The sequence below is a fragment of the Nannospalax galili genome, unplaced genomic scaffold, assembly GCF_000622305.1.
Source record: "Nannospalax galili isolate Female #2095 unplaced genomic scaffold, S.galili_v1.0 scaffold291, whole genome shotgun sequence".
In the NCBI taxonomy this organism is placed as follows: domain Eukaryota; kingdom Metazoa; phylum Chordata; class Mammalia; order Rodentia; family Spalacidae; genus Nannospalax; species Nannospalax galili.
The window spans coordinates 3,948,693-3,967,992 of NW_008330588.1; the positions used below are offsets into that span (position 1 = coordinate 3,948,693).

Consider the following 19,300-nt stretch of genomic DNA (forward strand, 5'->3'; position numbering starts at 1 on the left):
GCTTGACTACAGGAGAACTGGGCCATAAATCAATACTGAAAGAATATCTAGTATTGTCTTAGCTTGTTTCTTCATTGCTGTGACAAAACACTCTGACCACTACCAACTTGGGGAGGAAAGGGTTTATTTATCTTACATCTCTTGGGTCATAGTTCATCAGGGACTCCAAGGTAGGAACTCAGTGCAAGAACCTGGAGGCAGGAGCTGAAGCATAAGCCATGGAGGAATGCTGCTTACTGGCTTGCTCCCTTGACCCCTGCTCAGCCTGCTTTCTTATGCAACATAGGCCCACCTGCCCAGGGGTGGCACCACCCACAGTGGGCTGGGCCCTCCCACATCACTCAAGAAGATGCCCCCCAGACATAGCCACAGGCCAGTCCAATAGAGGAAATTCCCCAATTGAGGCTCCCTCAACCCAGGTGTGTCAAGTTGACCCTAAAGCTATCCAGCACAAGTATATTTGTCTGTTTTCTGCTTCTAATGACATGTTATAGACTAGGTAGATTCTAAAGAAAATGGCTTCTGGCAGGGGATGAAACTCAGCTGACAGAGTGCTTGTCCGGTATGTGCAAAGCCTTGGGTTCCATCCTCAGTATTGCATAAGCTGGGTGTGGTGGTGCACATCTGTGATCCCAACACTCGGGAGGAGGAGGCAAGCAGATTAAGAGTTCAAAGGCATCCTCAGCTACACATCAAGTTCTAGGCCAGTGTGGGCTATATGAGACACTGTCAAAACAAACATTTAGAAGAGATTATTTTCACTCCTGGTTCTGCAGGATCCAAAAGTTCAAGGGGCCATATCAGTAGCCTCTGTTGTCAAAGTCCCAAGGCTAACACTTGACTTCACATGGTAAGGGACATAAAGCGCACATGTGTCTCCTCTGGTCTCTCCCTTCTTATTCACTTGGCAGGATTTAGCCAGGGCCTCCACCATGATGATGCTGCCTAACTCCAATCACCTCCCCAAGGCCCCATCTCTAAACACCATAGTCAAGTTTCCACCTTGAAACATGCAAGAAGGAGAAAACGAATCCTTGGAGACACATTCAAACCAGTGCAACTAGACCCCCAAATATTAGGAAGTCCTGGATCATGAAGCACAGTTCATCTCCATCCAGCTCACCAAGTCAAATAGATTTGTTCATTCAGTAAACACCATGTTCTCAGCAGCCCTGCTTTTTATCTACACTACCCATGCTTAATTTCAGCGAGGAAACCATTTCTAGGAATCAACAACTTGTAAGTTTTAAATTCTGTGGCTAGTTAAAATAACATGATGAAATCTTGTTCTGTCATGTGCTACCCACCTCCTCTACCCCTGATGTCAATCTCATCTTTGTCTACTGCCTTGTATCATGGGTGTCTATACCACCAAGCCATGCATTAGTCCGCCTGTAGCTTAGCTTATCACTGCCCCAATATCAGTATCACAGCAAGCAGAGCCTGTGTTCAGGTAACCATTATTTTATTAGTAATGACCCCAAACACAAAAGCACCGAGGCTGGCAACTTAGAAATGAAATAGAAGAAAAGCCGTAATGGGCTTCCTATAAGGGAAATAGGGAAAGACTGAGACTTAAGAAGGTCAGAGTTGCAAGCTGAAGTCGCTAAGATCCACAGCAAGGCTCAATCTTGCTTCCACAACAATGCGAAGGAAAAGAAATTCGTGCTGGAAGAAGGGCTGAATATCAGCATGGTAAGACGCTTTGAGAGAGAAGCAGCACAGACAGAAAGACAGGTGCAGAACTTGCTTACAGTATATTGTAATTGGTCTATTTCATCAAGTGTCGTAAATCTCTTACTGTGCTTAATTTACAAATTAAATTTCATCATATTCATGTTCTTCTATGGGGAGAAGCATGCTTTATGCAGGATTCCGAGGTTTCAGGCACCACTGAGGATCTTGGGATGTGTCAACATCAGCTAAGGGGAAACTCGTATACTCCACTCCAGGCAGGGAGTGGAGGCATTGAGATATGACACCATCATCTACAAATATGCTGAGCTGCATTCATAGTAATCCTGAGATACATGTGGCTGTGTGCTGCAGGTTAGATGCAGCGGCAGCTTTATCCCAAGGAGGAAATCAAGGCCTAGGGAGGTTCAATAAGTTAGGTTGTTCTGATAGTAAGTGTGGGTCGCTTGGTGGCCCAGGCTGTGCCCTACCCTGCACTCTGTTGCCCCAGCCTGGCACTTGCCCCCACCCAAGGGCCTCAGAGTCTTTAAGGTCCTCTAATCCTGTTCCAGAAAGAAAGGGGGGACAATGTGATCTTGTAATATTTCATTTTAAAAAAGAACTCTTAATTTCTGGCTTTGCATGTCTATAAACTGCTACACCCATTTTCCCAGACTCTGTGGGAATGTCCCCTGTTCAGCGCCTACATCTTTCCTAGGAAAGGGCCCCTGGTTTCTCTGTTTCTTTAGTCTCCTCTGGAGACTATAACGTACCAGACACAGCTGCTTCTCTCTTCTCTTAACAACAACTTTGGTGCACTTTCTCTTCTCTATTGTAAAAGTTGCACATATTGATGATAAAGATCTAGAAAAATGCAAACTGGTAACAGAAAGCAAATAATGTGTAATACAGCTGTTATGGCTAACCACCATCAAATCTGCAGCATCCACTCTTCAGGCTTTGTATGTATGAAAGATTGGAATCACTGGACATGGTGGCACGTGTCTATAGATTCCCGTACTCAGGGAGTAGGAAAACTCAAAGCTTGAAAAAGCCTGGAGTACACAGTGAGTTCAAGGGCAGCCTGAAGTACATAACAAGAGACCCTGGGTCGAAAACCCACAGGTTGGAGATACAGCCTAGTGGTAGAGTGCTTGTCTAGCATGTGCTGGACTCTGGATTCACTCTCCAGCACTGAAAACCAAAAACCAATTGGAATCATTTTACATATTGCTTTATTGCTTTGGAAACCTTTTTTTTTTTTTTGGTCTTTTTGAGACAAGGTCTCCCTGTAGCCCCAGCTGTCCTGGAACTCACTATGTAAACCAGGCTGGCCTCCGCCTCTCTCTGCCTCTCAAGTGCTGGGATTAAAGATATGTGTCACCACACCCAGCCACTTTTATCTTTTTAAGCTCCCAGAACATCCATGCATATAAAATTAACAAAAACGAGAACGAGGTAAATCTGCACTCTATTTTGTTTCCATGGTCTCCCTGTAGCCCCAGCTGTCCTGGAACTCACTATGTAGACTAGGCTTGCCTTGAACTCACAGAGATCCGCCTGCCTCTGCCTCCTGAGTGCTAGGATTAAAGGCATGTGCCACCATGCCAGGCCCAACCATTTTTAATTGAATGGTATATCGCAGACATTGTGCCTAACTGTCTTTCATAAGGTTATTATTGTGATGGTTCATTATGACTGAGAATTTGATTGGCTTGAGAGATGCCTAAGGGAATAGTTAAGAAAGCTTCTGCATGTGTGTCTATGGGGTGTTTCAAACAGCATGAACTAAAGGGAGAAGAAAGCAGGTGGACCATCCAGAAGGCTGTCCCCTGGATAGACTAAGAGGGAAAGAGAGAGGAGACGCCCTAGCACGTTCACTCTCTGCTGCCTCACTACCATTGGCCATCAGCTTTTCTTTGCTACATCCTCTCCAACATGATGGGCCAACACCTCTGAAACCATGAACCAAAATAAACCTTTCTCCTCTTAAGTTGTTTTCCTCAGGTCTTTTGTCATAGTCACAATTACAGAGTATTCAGTCCTATATATATACTGTAAATGTATTTCTAAATCTCCTTATTTTACTCTATATATTGTTGAAATGAAAATCCATATTGTTAAAATGCTATACAATCCTAGGGATGACCTCCTAAAAATGTAAATAGCTAGGCACAAAAGGTATATAAAAAATCAATACTTTTGCAATCTATACTAACTTCTTTTCATAAAGCCTGACAGTTTCCACTGTCATAAGCAGGATGTAGGTTTCCCTACACACTGAGAAGCAAACATATTTTGCTTTAATTAGCACTGCTTTGGTCACTCAGGATGTGTCTTTGGAGAGCAGGTCTTCATGCCTTTTTTCTAGTTTTTCCTCAGTGTTCTGTATGGTTCATTTCCACACTGGCATCCAACTAACCCAGAGGAGGGGAGAAGCTCAGGCATGCCAGAGGACCAGGAACCCCGAAGCACTGGGACCATGCTGGCCCCACACTTAGGCTTTCTTTACTAGTTGTCTCTTGCCTTTTTTGACACCTGAATGTAAGTGAACATGGCAGACCTCAACTGCTCCTCCAGAGCAGTAAGTTTGGAGACATCTGGATGGATGAAGGGACATCTATCTTCTTTATATCTGCTTGCCCAAGACCTTTGTTTCACAAAAGACGTCAAGAAAGGGGCTGTGGGCCAGGCATGGTGGCACACAGCTTTAATTGTAGCACTTGGGAGGCAGAGACAGGCAAATCTGTGTGAGATAGAGGCCAGTCTGGTCTACATAGCTAGTTCCAGGCAAGCTGGGGCTACAGGGAAACCTTGTTTCCAAAGTACAAAAAAAGCAAGAAATCAAGAAAGTATACACGTGTGTGTGTGTGTGTGTGTTGTGTGTGTGTGTGTGTGTGTGTGTGTGTGTGTGTGTGTGTGAATGGTTTAGCATTGCTGCTCTTGCAGAGGACCCAATTTCCAGCACCCACATCAGGCAGCTTACAACTATCTGGAACTCCAGCTCCAGGGGATCTAACACCCTTTTTGGGACTCCACAGGCACCTGCACTTACGTGCACATACCCACATGCGGACATATAAACATATACATAATTAAAAAGAAATGTTTTTAAGAAGAAAGAAATGGAGCTGAGGAGATGGCTCAGTGACTAGAAGTGCTTGCTGTGAAAATAAGAGGACCTGAATTCAAATCCCCAGCAATCACATAAAATTTGAGCACAGCCATCGTGTCTATAACCCAAGTACTGGAAGCAGAGACAGGATCCTAGGTGCTGACTAGTCAACCAGTCTAGCCTAAACAGTGAGCTTCAAGTTCAGTAAGAGATCACGTCTCAAGAAAATAAGGTAGAGAGCAGTAGAGGAAGACACCCAACATCCTTCTCTGGCCTCGGCATCCATGTGCATGGGCATGCATGTGCACAGTCTCACACACAAATGTGCATATACTACACACACACGTATACACTCATACATATGCACAGAGACACGAAGCCTGGCTGGATCTATATCTCGGTCCACGATTGAGAGTGGTCAGACAAGAGCAGCATCTATTCTCAGCATCTCGCTCAGCTCTTCTGAGGTGCCCCTCACATCCCTGGTCTCTTCACATTCCACAGAAGGAAGTTGTGTCAGCAGACATCATGGAAGTTCTGGAATCCTTGATCCTGAGTAAGAGTGGAGGGTGTCTGCCAATTGGGTCAGCGGGACACAGCAGATGACTGCTAAGAACTTCTGCAGCTCAGTTCACACACACACAGTCAGGCTGAGGTTGTGCGGGCTGCGGGGGTCTGTCCCATAAGACCTTCCTTGGAGAGTATCCTGCTTACTGACATCTGAGTGATGCCTGGGAACTTTGCAGCAGATGTTCTTAATCACTCCCACGGTGGAGCCCAGGAGTGGGTCACCATCAGAGGGCTCAGGCGACATGCCTAAGAGCTAAAGTGTCTGCCTGATGGGAATAAAGAACAATGATTTGCAGTAGGGGGTTGGCAGCAACTGTCACTTATCAGAAAGTGGCAAATTATATCCCTAGTAGTATTTTCTCACTGGCTTGTAACTAAGCAGTTGAAGATACTCTTACATTCAATTCAATTCAGACCAAGATACAATGTCCACTAAGCCCTCCTGACAAGAGGTGCTGGGCCACAAGGGGGTGTTGGCGGGAGATAAGGGAAGACTTCATTCACACAGCTGGAATTCAGGGTCCCAGGACTTCCTCACAGACATCAGCTGGAATCAGCTTCCGTTCTCCGAAGTCTTGCACATGGCTCTTGACCCATGGTCAGCGACCATTCAGAGAGCCCGCACACTCTCCCTGCACACAGGACAGATCACTAATAGCAAAGCACTGTGCACTAGCATTTTCTGGTCATTCGGAACTGGGTTCAAGTGCTACCACTTACTAGATTTTCTGTTCTTCATGATCTATCCACAGAATAGAAATGATAAACACAAATTGCGAATAAAAACAAAAGACTCCTACTTCATTTGGCTTTAGTGAAAAGAACAAGTTTCTCTTATCTCTGGCACACAGTAGGCAGCCAAAAGTGAACAGCTGGCATATCTTGGTGCAGGAAAGGTGACACAGTCTAGACTGCAGGCAAGCTGTTCAAGTGCCAGCTACAGTTCTGGTTGGTGCTCAGCTGTGAAATGCAAAGGGTTGGCTTGAATTCTGATATTTGTTTCCTCAGTGTGATTTTGGGGCCTAGCAGGAACCTAGGTGGGAGCTTCTGGATCCAGGTTTTAAAAAACATTGTAAACTGGAAATTCATATTTCCCGAATATATTGAATTGGAGAAAAGCTTTACTGCCTAAATAAAAAGGTATTTTCCACATATGCTGTATAATCTAGATAGGAGCTAAATTATGCCAAGCTCAATGGAAAAAAGCTCAGGTCAACTAATGCTCGCTGGGTCTGTAGCGAGTTGGGATGGAGGGCAGCAAGGGTGCTGCCAGAGGGTGAGAAAGAGGTTCCAGACCTTGACCTTGCTTCAGTCTCTGAGCTGGCGATTAACAGTGCTATTTCAATAGTCAAAACCCCCACCATTTGCTGGAGGACATTGTTGTCTGTTATTCTGATGTTTCTGCCTTTGTAGCTTTTAATGTTGTTTCTCTACTTTGTATTTTTAAAAATATTTTATTTATTATTTTTATTTTATGTGTATGTGTGTATTACCTGTGTGTAGGTAAGTGCAATGTCGTGCAATGCCCTCGGAGGACAGAAGAGGCTGTCAGATCCCCTGGAACTGGAGTTAGGACAGTTGTTAGCTGCCACGTGGGTTCTGCAATTTGAACTCGGGTCTTCTTCAAGAACAACCAGTGTTCTTAACTGCTGAGCCATCTCCCCAGCCCCTCTACTTTGTACTTTTTTATATTTTGACTTTGCTATATTTTGAAGAGGTTCTTCTCTGGTCATGTCTGTTTGGGGTTCTATGCCTCTTGTGTTTGAGTATCTCTTCCTCTAGTTTGGGGAAACTTTTTGCTTTAATCTTCTTGAAGAGATTCTCTAAACCTTTATTGTTTAGCTCAGTTCTTTCTTCATGAATTCTTAGCTTTAGTCTCCTGATTGTACCCTGAGTTCTTGGGTGTTGAGACATGCTCAGGATCCTCCTCCTCCTCCTTCTGTTCCTCCTCCTCCTCTTCCTCCTCCTCCTCCTTCTCCTGTTCCTTCTCCTGTTCTCCTCCTGTTCCTCCTCCTCCTGTTCCTCCTGTTCCTCCTCCTCCTCCTCCTGTTCCTCCTGTTCCTCCTCCTCGTCCTCGTCCTCCTCTTCCTCCTCCTCCTCCTCCTTCTCCTCCTCCTCCTCCTCCCCCTTTTCATCATCTTTATCATATCTGAATACAGTATTTCAGGACTAGAGAGCTAGGTAGGTGGATAAGAGCACATACTGCTCTTACAGAGGATCCAGGTTTGGTTTCCAGCATCCACATGGTTTCCAGCTCACAATCACCAAAACTCCAGTTTCAGGGGATTTGACACCCTCTTCTGGCCTCTACAGGTACTGCATACATGTGGTACACTTATATACATGTAGGCAAAACACTTATAATATAAGAAAACAAAAATAAACTTTAAAAAGGCAACTTACAGGAAGAAAGGGTTTATTTCACCTTATAGGTCACAATCCATCACCAAGGGAAGCCAGGGCAAGAACTCAAGCAGGAACTTGAAGTGGAAATCATAGAGGCTCACTTACAGGCTGATGCTCAGTTAGCTTTCTTATATAGCCCCGGACCACTTGCCAGGGAATGGTGCTGCACACAGTGGACCAGGCCACCATACAACGAGTGACAATCAAAACAATCTCCCACAGACATGCCCACAGGCCAGTCTGATCTGGAAGCTCCCTCAACTGAGACTCCCTTCTCAGATGACTCTAGGTTGTGTCAGGTTGACAGTTAAAGCTCACTAGGGCAATATACAGAGCCTCCCTTTTCTCCAAATCCTCACTAACATTTTTTTGATAATATCCATTCATAATTGAGATGCAATTTTTTGTCATTCTCATTTACATTTTCCTGATCACTAAAGAAATGAGTTTTTTTCCCCAAAAGTTACTGGCCATTTTTATTTCCTCTTTAATAAATGTCTTTTCAGATTTTCACATTCTTTGGACTGTTTATATCTTTTGTGTTCTTTATACATCCTAGAGCATATTAATCCTCTGAGGTGAATAGATGGTCTTCACTCTGTTGCGTGCTTGCTGTGCAGGACCTTTTAAATCTGAGGTAATTCCTGTCACCAGTTCTTGCCTGTTTCCTGTACTTCTGAGCTCCTAACCAGGAAATCTTTGCCTGTGCCAATTTCCTGAGTGCTTTCCCTTATGTTTTACTCTAGTAGCAAAAATAAGTTTTTAGGTCTTAAAGTCTTCTATTCACATTGATTTTGTGTGTGTGTGTGTGTGTGTGTGTGTGCTGAGTGAGATAAGAATCTCGGTTCACTCTCCTACACTTGGATATCCAGTTTTCCCTGGAGTAGTGATTGAAGAAACTATACTTAGTCTATTTGTGTGTGTAGATTTGTGTGTGGTGTATGCTTACGTGTGCACGTTTGTGTACAGGTGGACTCATGTATGTGTGTGAGTATGGAGGCCAGACATCAACTTTACGTCTCTTCCTCAATCACTCTCCACCTTAGGCTTTTATACAGGGTCTCTCTGAACCTAAAAGCTTGCTTTTTGGGCTACATAGACTTACTGGCTAGCGAGCTCCCATGATCCATTTGCCTCTGCCTTCCAAGAGCTGGGATCACAGGCACGTGCCACCACACCCAGATTTTATGTGGCTTGGGTCCTCATGTTTACACAACATGCAGTTTACCCATAGTGTCATGTCTCCAGTTCCCTTAATGTATGTTTTTAACACCTTTACTGAGAACCAGTTGACTAAAGATGCATGGATCTATTCTAAGTCCCCTTGTGTTACACTGGCCTGCTTGTCTGCTTTTAGGTAATAACATGCTGCGTTTGTCACACTGGCTCTGTAGTATGTTTTGAAATCATAGTCTCTTTTGGCTTAAGTTTCCTTGGCTACTTCATATATTTTGTGCTCCCATATGAATTTTAGGTTTTTTTTTCTAGTTCTGTAAAGAGTTATTGATATTAAAGTCATACACTATTATACTAGAGCCTAAATCTCCTTCATGTCTAATAGTGTTTGTTCTGATAAAATCATGTGCTCCAACACTTGGTGCATACAAATTTAAATTTATATTATCTTAACAAATTGTTTCTTTGATCAATATAAATAATAGGATATATGTAATATATATCTTTGTCTAAGATATTTTGTCTTCAGAGTCTGTTTAGTCAATCAGCTCCACTAGCTTTTGGAATCCATTTGCTTGGAATATCATTTTCAACCTTCCATTCTGTTTATGTCCTCACAGGGTAGGGAGGTTTCTATATAGTGGAAGGAGAGAACTGACATCCATAAACTGTCCTCTGATGTCCACATGTACTCTCTCTCTTTCTCTCTCTCTCTCTCTCTCTCTCTCTCTCTCTCTCACACACACACACACACACTCGCTCACATAAATAAATAAATATAATAAATGTAGTTTCATTTTCATCTTTATGTAGTCTAATGATAAGGGTAGAGAAATAAAGTAGGTGCAGCTTTCTACATCTGGGTTTCTTATTAAAAATGCTCTTTGGGGGCTGGAGAAGTGGCTCCGTGGGTAAGAGCACTTGCTATGTAAGCATGAGAACCTAAGTTCAAATCCTAACATCCATGTAAAGAGCCAGGTGTGGACTCACATGTCTGTAACCCCAGCACTGTGGGGGCAGAGAGGATCAATGGGGCTTGCTCTCCACCAGCCTAACTCTAGGTCCAGTGAGAGAGCCTCTCTCAAAGGCATACGGTGGAGAGTGATAGCACAGGGCACGTGACAGCCTCCTCTGGCCTCCATCAGCACACACAGCTGCATATACACCAGGTACAGATACACGACACTCACATACACACGAATTTGCACACACGTACACTAAATAAATCCACAGGTTGTAAATGCTATTTGCCTCACACCTTCTCCTTAGTCCTTCATGGCGCCTTGCTTCTTCTGTGTTGCAGACTTTCCTCATTTATTGTACAAAGAAGTTACAAGGCACATTTTATGTAATTTGATTTTGGAATTTGGTCACCTTCTCGAGTGAGTTCTTCCAAACTGTATTTTTCCAATATAAAGCTATATGAGAAACAGCAAATACATCTGTGTAAAACAACATCTTTAGAATACCGAGGTCACTACTGCAGTTCCTGAGCACATGTGCCTTAGATTTTTTTCTTACATGTATTTTACAGGTCAACAGACAAAACATACTGTATTTCTTCACTAAGAAAGTCATATTCTTTCTAAAGTCATTAACAAGAGGCTTAATGGATAATAACAGTATCACAAAGAGATGTTAAGACTGACGAAAAGTCAAAACACATGTACACAGAAGACAACTTCTCTCTGACATTCTTTTTTTTTGTTTTGAGACAGGGTCTCCCTTAGCCCCCAGCTAACCTGGAACTTACTATGTAGAAAAGGCTGACTTCGATCTCACAGAGATCCTCCTGCCTCTACCTCCCAAGTGCTGGAATTAAAAGCATGCACCAACACGCCTGGCTTGTAACACTTTTTTTGAAATTTAGTTCATTTTTATTTTATGTGTATGAGTATTTAGTCTGGATGCATGTAAGTGCACCATGTGTATGCAATACCTACAGAGGCCAAAATGGATGCAAGAGCCCCCGAAACTTGGAATTTCAGATGGTTGTTAGCCCCCCTGTGGATGCTAGAAACCAAACCTGGGTCCTCTAGAAGAACAGCCAGTGTTCTTAGCCACCAAGCCATCTCTCCAGTCCCACCCCTCACACCTTCTATAATTCTTGATGGTTCCACAAGGCTGACCTCTCGTGTCCAGTCTCAGATTTTATTACTAATTGAAATATATTCAAACAGGCAGAGATGTGAGCACCTTAAAATAGCCAGTAATCACATGCAGTGAAACATCTCTATTATCTGAGAAAACTTGAAACTTTCTTTCAGGATCTATTTGGATTTCACTAAACCATAAACAAGGTTTCCATAAAACAAGGAAGTTGACAGATATGAGCTAGGACTATTTAAAAAGGCACAGTTCCCACATTGGATGTGGGAAATGATGGACAGTCGTATCCTGCCTGTGACTGGTAGACACAGCCACCTGCTCTTGATTTTGGCGTGTGACATACTGCATCCCCTTGGCATGGGCTGTTCTGGTCCTCAGTTACCTTTCCGGAGTGTACTTCCCTTCAAGGCTCATAAGTAGCAACACCTATTATTTCTGACAATAGCAACAGTAATTCCCAGTCATGCACAGATGCGGGGAAACACATCACATTATAAAATCATTTGTTGTATTTGGATGTCCTACTTTTTGGCTTTTCAAGGTGCTCTTAAGGAACCTGATCTCTGTCTGATTCTTGTAACTGTTTCCTCCCTCAACATGGGTTTAGGGCCCTCCTAAAACAGGCCTCTATAGGCCCCCATTGTATATGACCGGCTTCTTGTGTCCTTGGTCAATAGGCAGATGACTCATTCCTCCTAGCATATTTTCACATCTTGTACCCTGGAGCTCCCATTCATGGTCCTGGTGCCCCAGACATGAAGCTTGGCACAGGTGACCAAGCCATCTCACCACGGGCCAGAGCTCAATGGAATTCTGTCACCCAACAAAATGTTCCACTTGACAGATTCAGATTCTCTACAGATTCAGATTTGGGATTAGAGGTTGAGGTGAGGGTTATCTCCTCCAACTGACCATCCTGCTTGGGTTCCTGCTGAGATCAACAGGAGAGATGAATGGTCCTAGCTTTGAGCCCAGAGGCGCTCTAGAGTGGTGATCCCAGCTGTGGTCTGTCACTGCCACTGGCCATGTGGAACACATCCCTTTGTGGAGGAAGACTGTCTTGGGTGAATGAGGTATGTTCAGAGGATGAGAGACGCTATTGTGAACACTTCAGACAAATGGAGACTTTGACACCAGGCTGGGCCAGGTCTGATCCTGCCCCTGAATTCTACCTTAGTACCATCTATTTCTGGTCACAGAGCTGGAATGTCCAGGGCACAGTGAAGTGGTAAGAAGGTAGACATACAAAACTGAATATTTTTTAGGCTCTAAAATGAGGCCTTTGTTGGCATAATTTGTTGTGACCAATCAAAGTTCTCCGCAGTCCACCTCTGGCTTGAGGTGGAATCTCACTTTGGCCAGGCTGTTTCCTGAGGAGGCTGGAGGTACAATTTCAAATACTCTCAAATATGCTTACTGGAAACTCTTGGATTGGATCAGAAAGCAAAAGTCAAACATGGAGTGTCTGGGACTGGGGAGATGGGTAAAGTACTTGTTGTGCAACATTAGGACCTGAGTCTTGAAACCCAGCATGCATGAAAAAGCCGGACACAAAGGCATGCATCTGTAAACCCAGCTCCCAAAGTGGGGAGGGAATGAGGTGGAGACAGGAGGATCCCAGGGGTTCACTGGCCAGCCAGCCTAGCTGAAACTGAGCTCTAGGTTCAGTAAGAGAGGCTGTCTAAAAAAATAAGGTGGGAGAAGTGATTAAGACATCCCAACATCAAGCTGGGTGTGGTGAGGAATGCCTTTAGTCCCAGCACTCAGGAGGCAGAGGCAGGTGGATCTCTGTGAGTTTAAAGCCAGCCTGGTCTACATAGAAAGCTCCAGACCAGCTGAGGCTACAGGGGGACCCTGTCTCAAAAAGACCAAAAACAACAACAAAAAAGACATCCCAAATCAACCTCACCTTCTTATGTGTTCACATGGGTGAGCACATCTGCACATGTGCATAGTACACACACACACACACACACACACACACACACACACACACACCACACACAAAAGTACACAAAGTGGAGTAAGAGACATACTTTGTCTCTCCAGCATGAAGAGAAAACCCAAAGTTGGGGCTCAAAGGCCATAGAAAAAGTCACGAGATAAGGATGCCATTGGGTTCAAATACCCAGTCTACATCCCCAAGACAAATGGAAGCATAGCTTGACTATAGGATAACACATAACACTGAGAGTGTCAGCAGCCAAGAGTGACCTCAGATCTGTAGATGGAGAAGAGTGATAGGGTCCTTGGGGGTCATACAGAGAGTCTGAAGTGTCCGGTACAGTGACTGGCTTGTAGCCAGTGGCTCAAAGAGTGATAACTAGTGTGATCTAAAATTGAGAGTAATCTGGACAAAATCCAGGAAGGATATCACTCTACCCATCTACCACTCTATTTAAAACTTAATTTTGTGCATGTGTATGTATGTATGTATGTATGTATGTGTGTGTATGAAAGTACATGTATGTGTGGAGTGTGTATGTATGTGTATATATGCATATGCTGTGGAGGCCAGTGGTCAACCTCAGGTATTGTTTCTTAGGCTCCATTCATGTTGGTTAATTTTTAATTTATTTTATTTCATGTGTATGAATGTATTGCTTGCATGTATATAAGTGCATCCATGTCATACAATGCCTGCAGAAGTCAGAAAAAGTCTTCAGGTCCCTGGAACTAGAGTTACAGATGGTTGTTAGCTGCCATGTGGGTGCTGGGAATTGAACCCCAGTCCTCTGCAAGAGCAATCAGTGTTCTTAATTACTGAGACATCTCTCTAGCCCCTTTTCAATTTTTTCACGTGTGAGTGTATTGCACCCATGTTGTGCAGTGCCCAGGGAGGACAGAAGAGGGTGTCACATCCCCTGGAACTGGAGGTTGTTAGCTGCCATGTAGGTGCTAGAATTCAAACCCAGGACTTCTACAAGAACAGCCAGTGATCTTAACTGTTGAGCCATGTTGGTTTTTGAGGCAGGGTCTCTTACTGGCCTGAGGCTTGCCAAGTAGGCTAAGTTGGCTGGCCAGTGAGCCCCAAGCATTTACCTGTCTCTGTCTCTCCAGTACTAGGATCAGAATCGCGTACCACCATGCCCAACGTTTTTACATGGGTTCTGGGGATCAAACTAAAGTCTTCATGCTTGCACAGCAAGCACTTTACCAACTGAGCTATCTCCACAGCCCTCCATCAACCACTATTAACATGCCATTCAGGGAGTAAGTTTTATTTGTGCTACACACATACACATGTACAGCCATACAAACACATATGTACACATACATGCACAAGCACATTTTCAGACACACTGTAACTCAGAACAACCATCTCAGAACTAACTAAATTGGTCTGACTTTCTGTGCCAATCAAAGGGAGATGGAAGTTCACAAAAGACTGACAAGGAGAGGAAGGAGGCCAGAATGGTATGCAAACTTGGGAAGCAATCCAGTCATGGCAAACAAGCCCAGTGTCTCCAAGGGTGGGACTAACTGCAGACTGCATGCCAATCCCTCAGGTTCAAGTGCACAGGGTCAGTCCAGGTAGATGCTGAGGTAGGGAGGGGCTCAGATGGCTGGGGTCAGCTGAGTATGCTAGGTGGGAGATGGTGTGAGGCTTGGTTTGGAGGGAGTACACAAGCCCTTTTTTTCTGAGATGACCCATCCATAAGTGGCCAGGGAAATAGTTCCTAGGCTCATTTCCTAAGTGACAGCTTCCCCAGACTCTTGTACCAGAGGATCTGACCCCCAGAGCAAGACTCATCCTTGGTTTTGCATGCCTTTTGCATCTCCAGAAGCTGCTGAGCCAGGCTCTTGCCTGAGTGTCTGAATGGAACAACCTGGTCCAACAGTGAATTGTTTCAGAGCCTTATATGACAATCAAACCCAGAGGGCCCAGTAGCACAAGTCACAAGCCCAGAGACCATAGCCACATCTTCAGCTTGTCTGGTAATTCCTGGCTATACTCAGAATGGGAATGCTGTGCTAGGACTTGGTAAAAGAGTGAGACCTGGCATTGCACTGCCCATCACAGCCTTGGCATCCAAGTCTGGAAGCCCAGTGAGCAATAGCAGCAGCCACCAACTGCCACATCAGCGAAGCTGGCTGGTCTCAGCTGCACAAAGCCAGCTGGTACTGAGTCTCCAAGCTCATTCAAGATTATGGCATCTACAGGGTAGTGGCATATACCCAAAGGCACTAAAGTTCTTATTCTTATTCAACAGGGCAGACTTTCTTTGCTATCACTGTTGTGAATCAACATTAGTGCTAATCACAAGTCTTATTTAAGCACCCTCCTAAGATTGATTCTACTGTTCTTGCTGCACCTCAAGATACAGCACGGCTCCTGCCGCCAGCTTTAGCGGGCCTCCACTATCTTCTGCAATGGTAAGAACTGGTGTCAGCCTGCCACCCTGGTCTCTGGCCACACGGACCTGTGCACCCCTCGGTCCACATGCTTTCACAGTCATCTGCTTCTGGACTTGACATTCCCTGGAGGATCACACATCTACCTCTTGAACACCATCTCCCTGTTTAAGAATGTACTTGGATAAGTACACTCAAAACATCCTAAGAAATCAGGCCAGCAATATAGTTCAGCAGATAAAAGTACTTGCTGCCAAGATGGGCAACCTGAGTTCGATCCCCAGAACCCACATGATGGAACAGAATCAACTCCTGAAAGCTGTTCTTTGACCTCCACATGTGTACAGTGCTGGTCTTGCAGGTTCTGTGGTCCAGGGTAGGGCCAGCTCCGGCTATTTCCTTTGAACCTTCATGACCTACCAGGGTATAACTACTAGGCAGACTGGCCACAAAGGCTTTTCTCCAGAAGGAATTTAAAGGTAGTAATCACAAGCTATTCCACTAAAGCCAGGTGTAGATACCAGTAGTAGAGAACATTATTTCTTTACAAAACATTACAAAGAAAGATGAAATCATGCTCAGATACAGTCTCACCTAGTGTCTGCCTCCGTGGACTCAGCCTGGTAGTTAAAGGAGAAGGGAATTTGAGGTTGCCAGAAAAGTGAGTATAGTTTAAAATCAACATTTTACCTCTTGAGCTCCTCTTCTTCTTACCCCACCCCCATTTATAAACATAACCAATGAAAATTCTAAGAGCAAAATCCTCTGCTGTGTTGGTCCTCATCAGACAAGGCAGAAAAACTAAGTTGTCTGTGAACTAGGGACTTCAGCAGGAAACTGGTACTTCTGCTCCAATCTCTGTCATAGGAGTTAAGGACGTTAAGAGAAACTAGCTGCCAAAACACCCAGGTGACACTCAAAGAGGGGAGACTCTCCTGTCCAGATTCCTCTCCCTGGCCTCTGTTCCAGAATCATACTGCAGTCATTTGCTTTATCCTACTTTTAAATCAAGTAGCCAGGGAACAATTGCAAAGGCTCAGTCATGCCTGGCTTTAAAGGGTAAGTGAGTGGTGTGCCCCCAGCTCCTGGGAAGACTATTGCTTTCCTACAAGGGAAGCAAATCCAGGCTTTCTGACTTTGTGTTTCCTGACAACACCAAATGACCAACTACTAAATACTTACAAAGGGACTTCTGATAGCAAGTGTACAGAAAGTACAAGTTTGAGGACCAGCAGACCAAGGGGTCCCCTTCAGGGAGCCGCTGGCATCCTATGCTAACATTCTAAAAAGTGTACACACCGAGGAACGAAGCAAGCCTCGAAGATGCTGATTTGCCCAACAGCCAGTTACACAGTCCATACAATTTCCATATTTTCAAGTCTCCTTAGGGTAACATGAATTTAGTACCACCCATTCTCACTCTCAGTGAGACTTAGTAAAAGTCAAATCACTTAGTGGATGGGAGAGCGGAGTAACATGCACTAGGATTGCAATACATTGTATAAAGCAGGACACAGATCAATCACAAGAAGACATTTTGGAGCAAGTTGGAAGACATTATAATTATAAACTGGCTAACAGGGGATAGCAAATAATTTTTGTTCACTTAGGTGTCACAATAGCACCATAATTAATATTTTTAGAATCACACTGACACACACATATATATATATATATAATCACATGGCATTAAAATTTGCTTTAGAACACGCCAGTGAGAAAGAAAAAGGGGAGGTGATGTAAGTGTGAACTCACGGAGCACAAAGGGAGGAAATACGAGAATTCATCATTATCCCTAGTGCATATTTGAACATTTCTAGCATAAAACTTAAATAAACAATTTGGAATTTTCTAGGGCATTAGTCAGCTTTCTGATGGTCACATCTACAGCCCCCCTATCTGTTTCCCTTACAAGGCACTTCCCAATTAGTCATCCAGAGGTCAGAGGGTAGGAACTTGGGAAGAGGCCATGAAAAGCTCCCAGATGGAAAAAAATCAATAAATGAAGCGGTCCCACTGAATCTCTTGGGAAGCATCAAAATGTCAGGCAACTCGAAGGGAAGCAACACTTCAGCTCTTTCCTACTCCATCCTGCCACTGGGCTCTTTTTAACACAAAATCACAGGAGGAAACAAAATGGACCACTGAGATACAATCCCCCTAGGGACAGCCCTGAGAGCCAACCACCAGGGGCCCCATGGGCTGTGCACATTTTGTGGTGGGCTTATCAGTCATCCCAAGGACCAGGGACTGGGAAAGGGAAAAGAAAGACTCCTTAGGAAGGAGGTTAGAACTTTGTCCAAGGTAAGGTCAACACAATGAGTCTGACTTCCATGTCAGGAAAATCAATTCATGAATCCTGGGCCGTGTCCCTGGCCATTAAGTCCACAAAACATTGTGAATTACTGATTCCCCAAAGATGACACACATTCATGACCATCTAGCTGTGATATAAGAGAGGGCTCTAGCTAAGGGATATGGGTTGGAGTCAACACTGAAAACCAGGCCGTTTGAACTTCAGCAGTCTCCTCTGGGGTGAAAAATAATCTAGTGAACTGATTTTAACATCTCTGCAATCCCAAGGTCTTAATTTGGGCGTGTTTCTGACGCCACACAATCTGGTAACTGAGCCCCCCTCTTCCCGCCACCTGCGCAGCTGCACACCCCTCCACCCTGCACTCCCGGTTTTCTGGTGGTCTTCGTGGAGGCAGGGTGAAGAGGGATGGAGAGAAATGACTTCGTTTGTTTCTTTTAGTCATTTTAATGGTAGAGCCGAATACAGAGACACTTCGGCCAGGCCGCTACACCCTAAGGCTCTGAGAATTTGCTTTGCCGGGGTGGGAGAGGTGGGCGGCGTTGGGGTGGGGGGGATGTAATCACCAGGAGAGGACTGGGTGGGGATAGGAAGAGCTGGGCAAAGGGCGTGCGTGGAAGTGGCAAGTACTGGGAACCTCAGGAATCACACAAGGTTGCACGCACACACCCCACCCTACCCCGGTTCACTTCTGTGGGTTCTTTCCTACTGTGCCGCCTCGGTGATTACGGCGGAAAGAGGGTCACTATCCCAGGACCAGCCAGGGAGGCCTGGGAAGGAATACTTGGCATGTAGACCCCCCCGCGCCCCCGGCTCCGGCCCGGCTCACACAGCTCTTCCACTCGGTCGAGCCTTTCCAGAAGGCTGGGCTGAGAAGGAAACACAGTTGCAGGCTGTGCGCTCTACAGCTGCTTGACCCGGGGATCCTCACAGCCACCTGAAGTGCTCCCTCTGCTCCTTACCCACAATTCACTCCACACCTCAAAGCCAGAACTCGGGTCTCTGATACAGCTCCCCAGTGTCCCGGCCCCAACCTGCACCCTCAGAGCATCCAGCGCTCCCCGAGGGCCCTCTGGCTCTGTCCTGGCCCGCCACGGTTCCCGGGGAGACCAGAAGCCAAGGACCCAGGCGAGGTGGTCTGGGCGGGGTTGCCAGTCTGGGGTGGGGTAGGAGGACCTGTCAACCCGCACGTCCTCCTGCATTCCTTCCCGGAGCTGGGCGGAGAGAGGGGCCAGAGGGGGATGGAACCTGGGGATGCTCCCGCTAGCTCCCGGCCGCCGCGGGAGGGGATGAAGGGGTTAGGCATCCTTACTTGGCAGCAGGGGTCCGCGGTGGCCAGGCAGGAACTGGGCTCTCGGAGGGAGCCCCTCTCCGCGCAGATCGCCGCTGCACCCCTTTCCCAAGCAGGGCGCCCGCCGAAGAGCTCGGCGAAGTTTGGGCAGCCGCGCGCTGCAGTCCCGGGTGGGTCCTTTCTCCTGTGGTTTTTATCAGAATCTGCGCAAACCCCTCCCCCGACCCCAACTCGGCCCAGAAGGCGGCCACCCGGTTTAGCCCGGCCTCCAGATCCCCTTTGTTGAAGT

At 45.5% G+C, this 19,300-nt stretch overlaps 1 protein-coding gene across 4 annotated transcripts in view; it reads right to left on the bottom strand.

The window, feature by feature from the left end:
- The window catches only part of Loxl2 (lysyl oxidase like 2), a 96,351-nt gene extending 77,096 nt beyond the window's left edge, over window positions 1-19,255 (bottom strand). For 2 of the 4 annotated variants that reach the window (XM_029554851.1, XM_029554849.1), the window contains exon 1: window positions 18,683-18,809. The gene's annotated coding sequence lies outside the window, so the exon portion shown is untranslated. Of the gene's footprint in view, window positions 1-18,682; window positions 18,810-19,032 lie in introns of those variants that run through there. The other 2 variants (XM_017802675.2, XM_029554856.1) reach the window with 2 other exon arrangements.
- Between the last annotated feature and the right edge of the window lie 45 nt (window positions 19,256-19,300).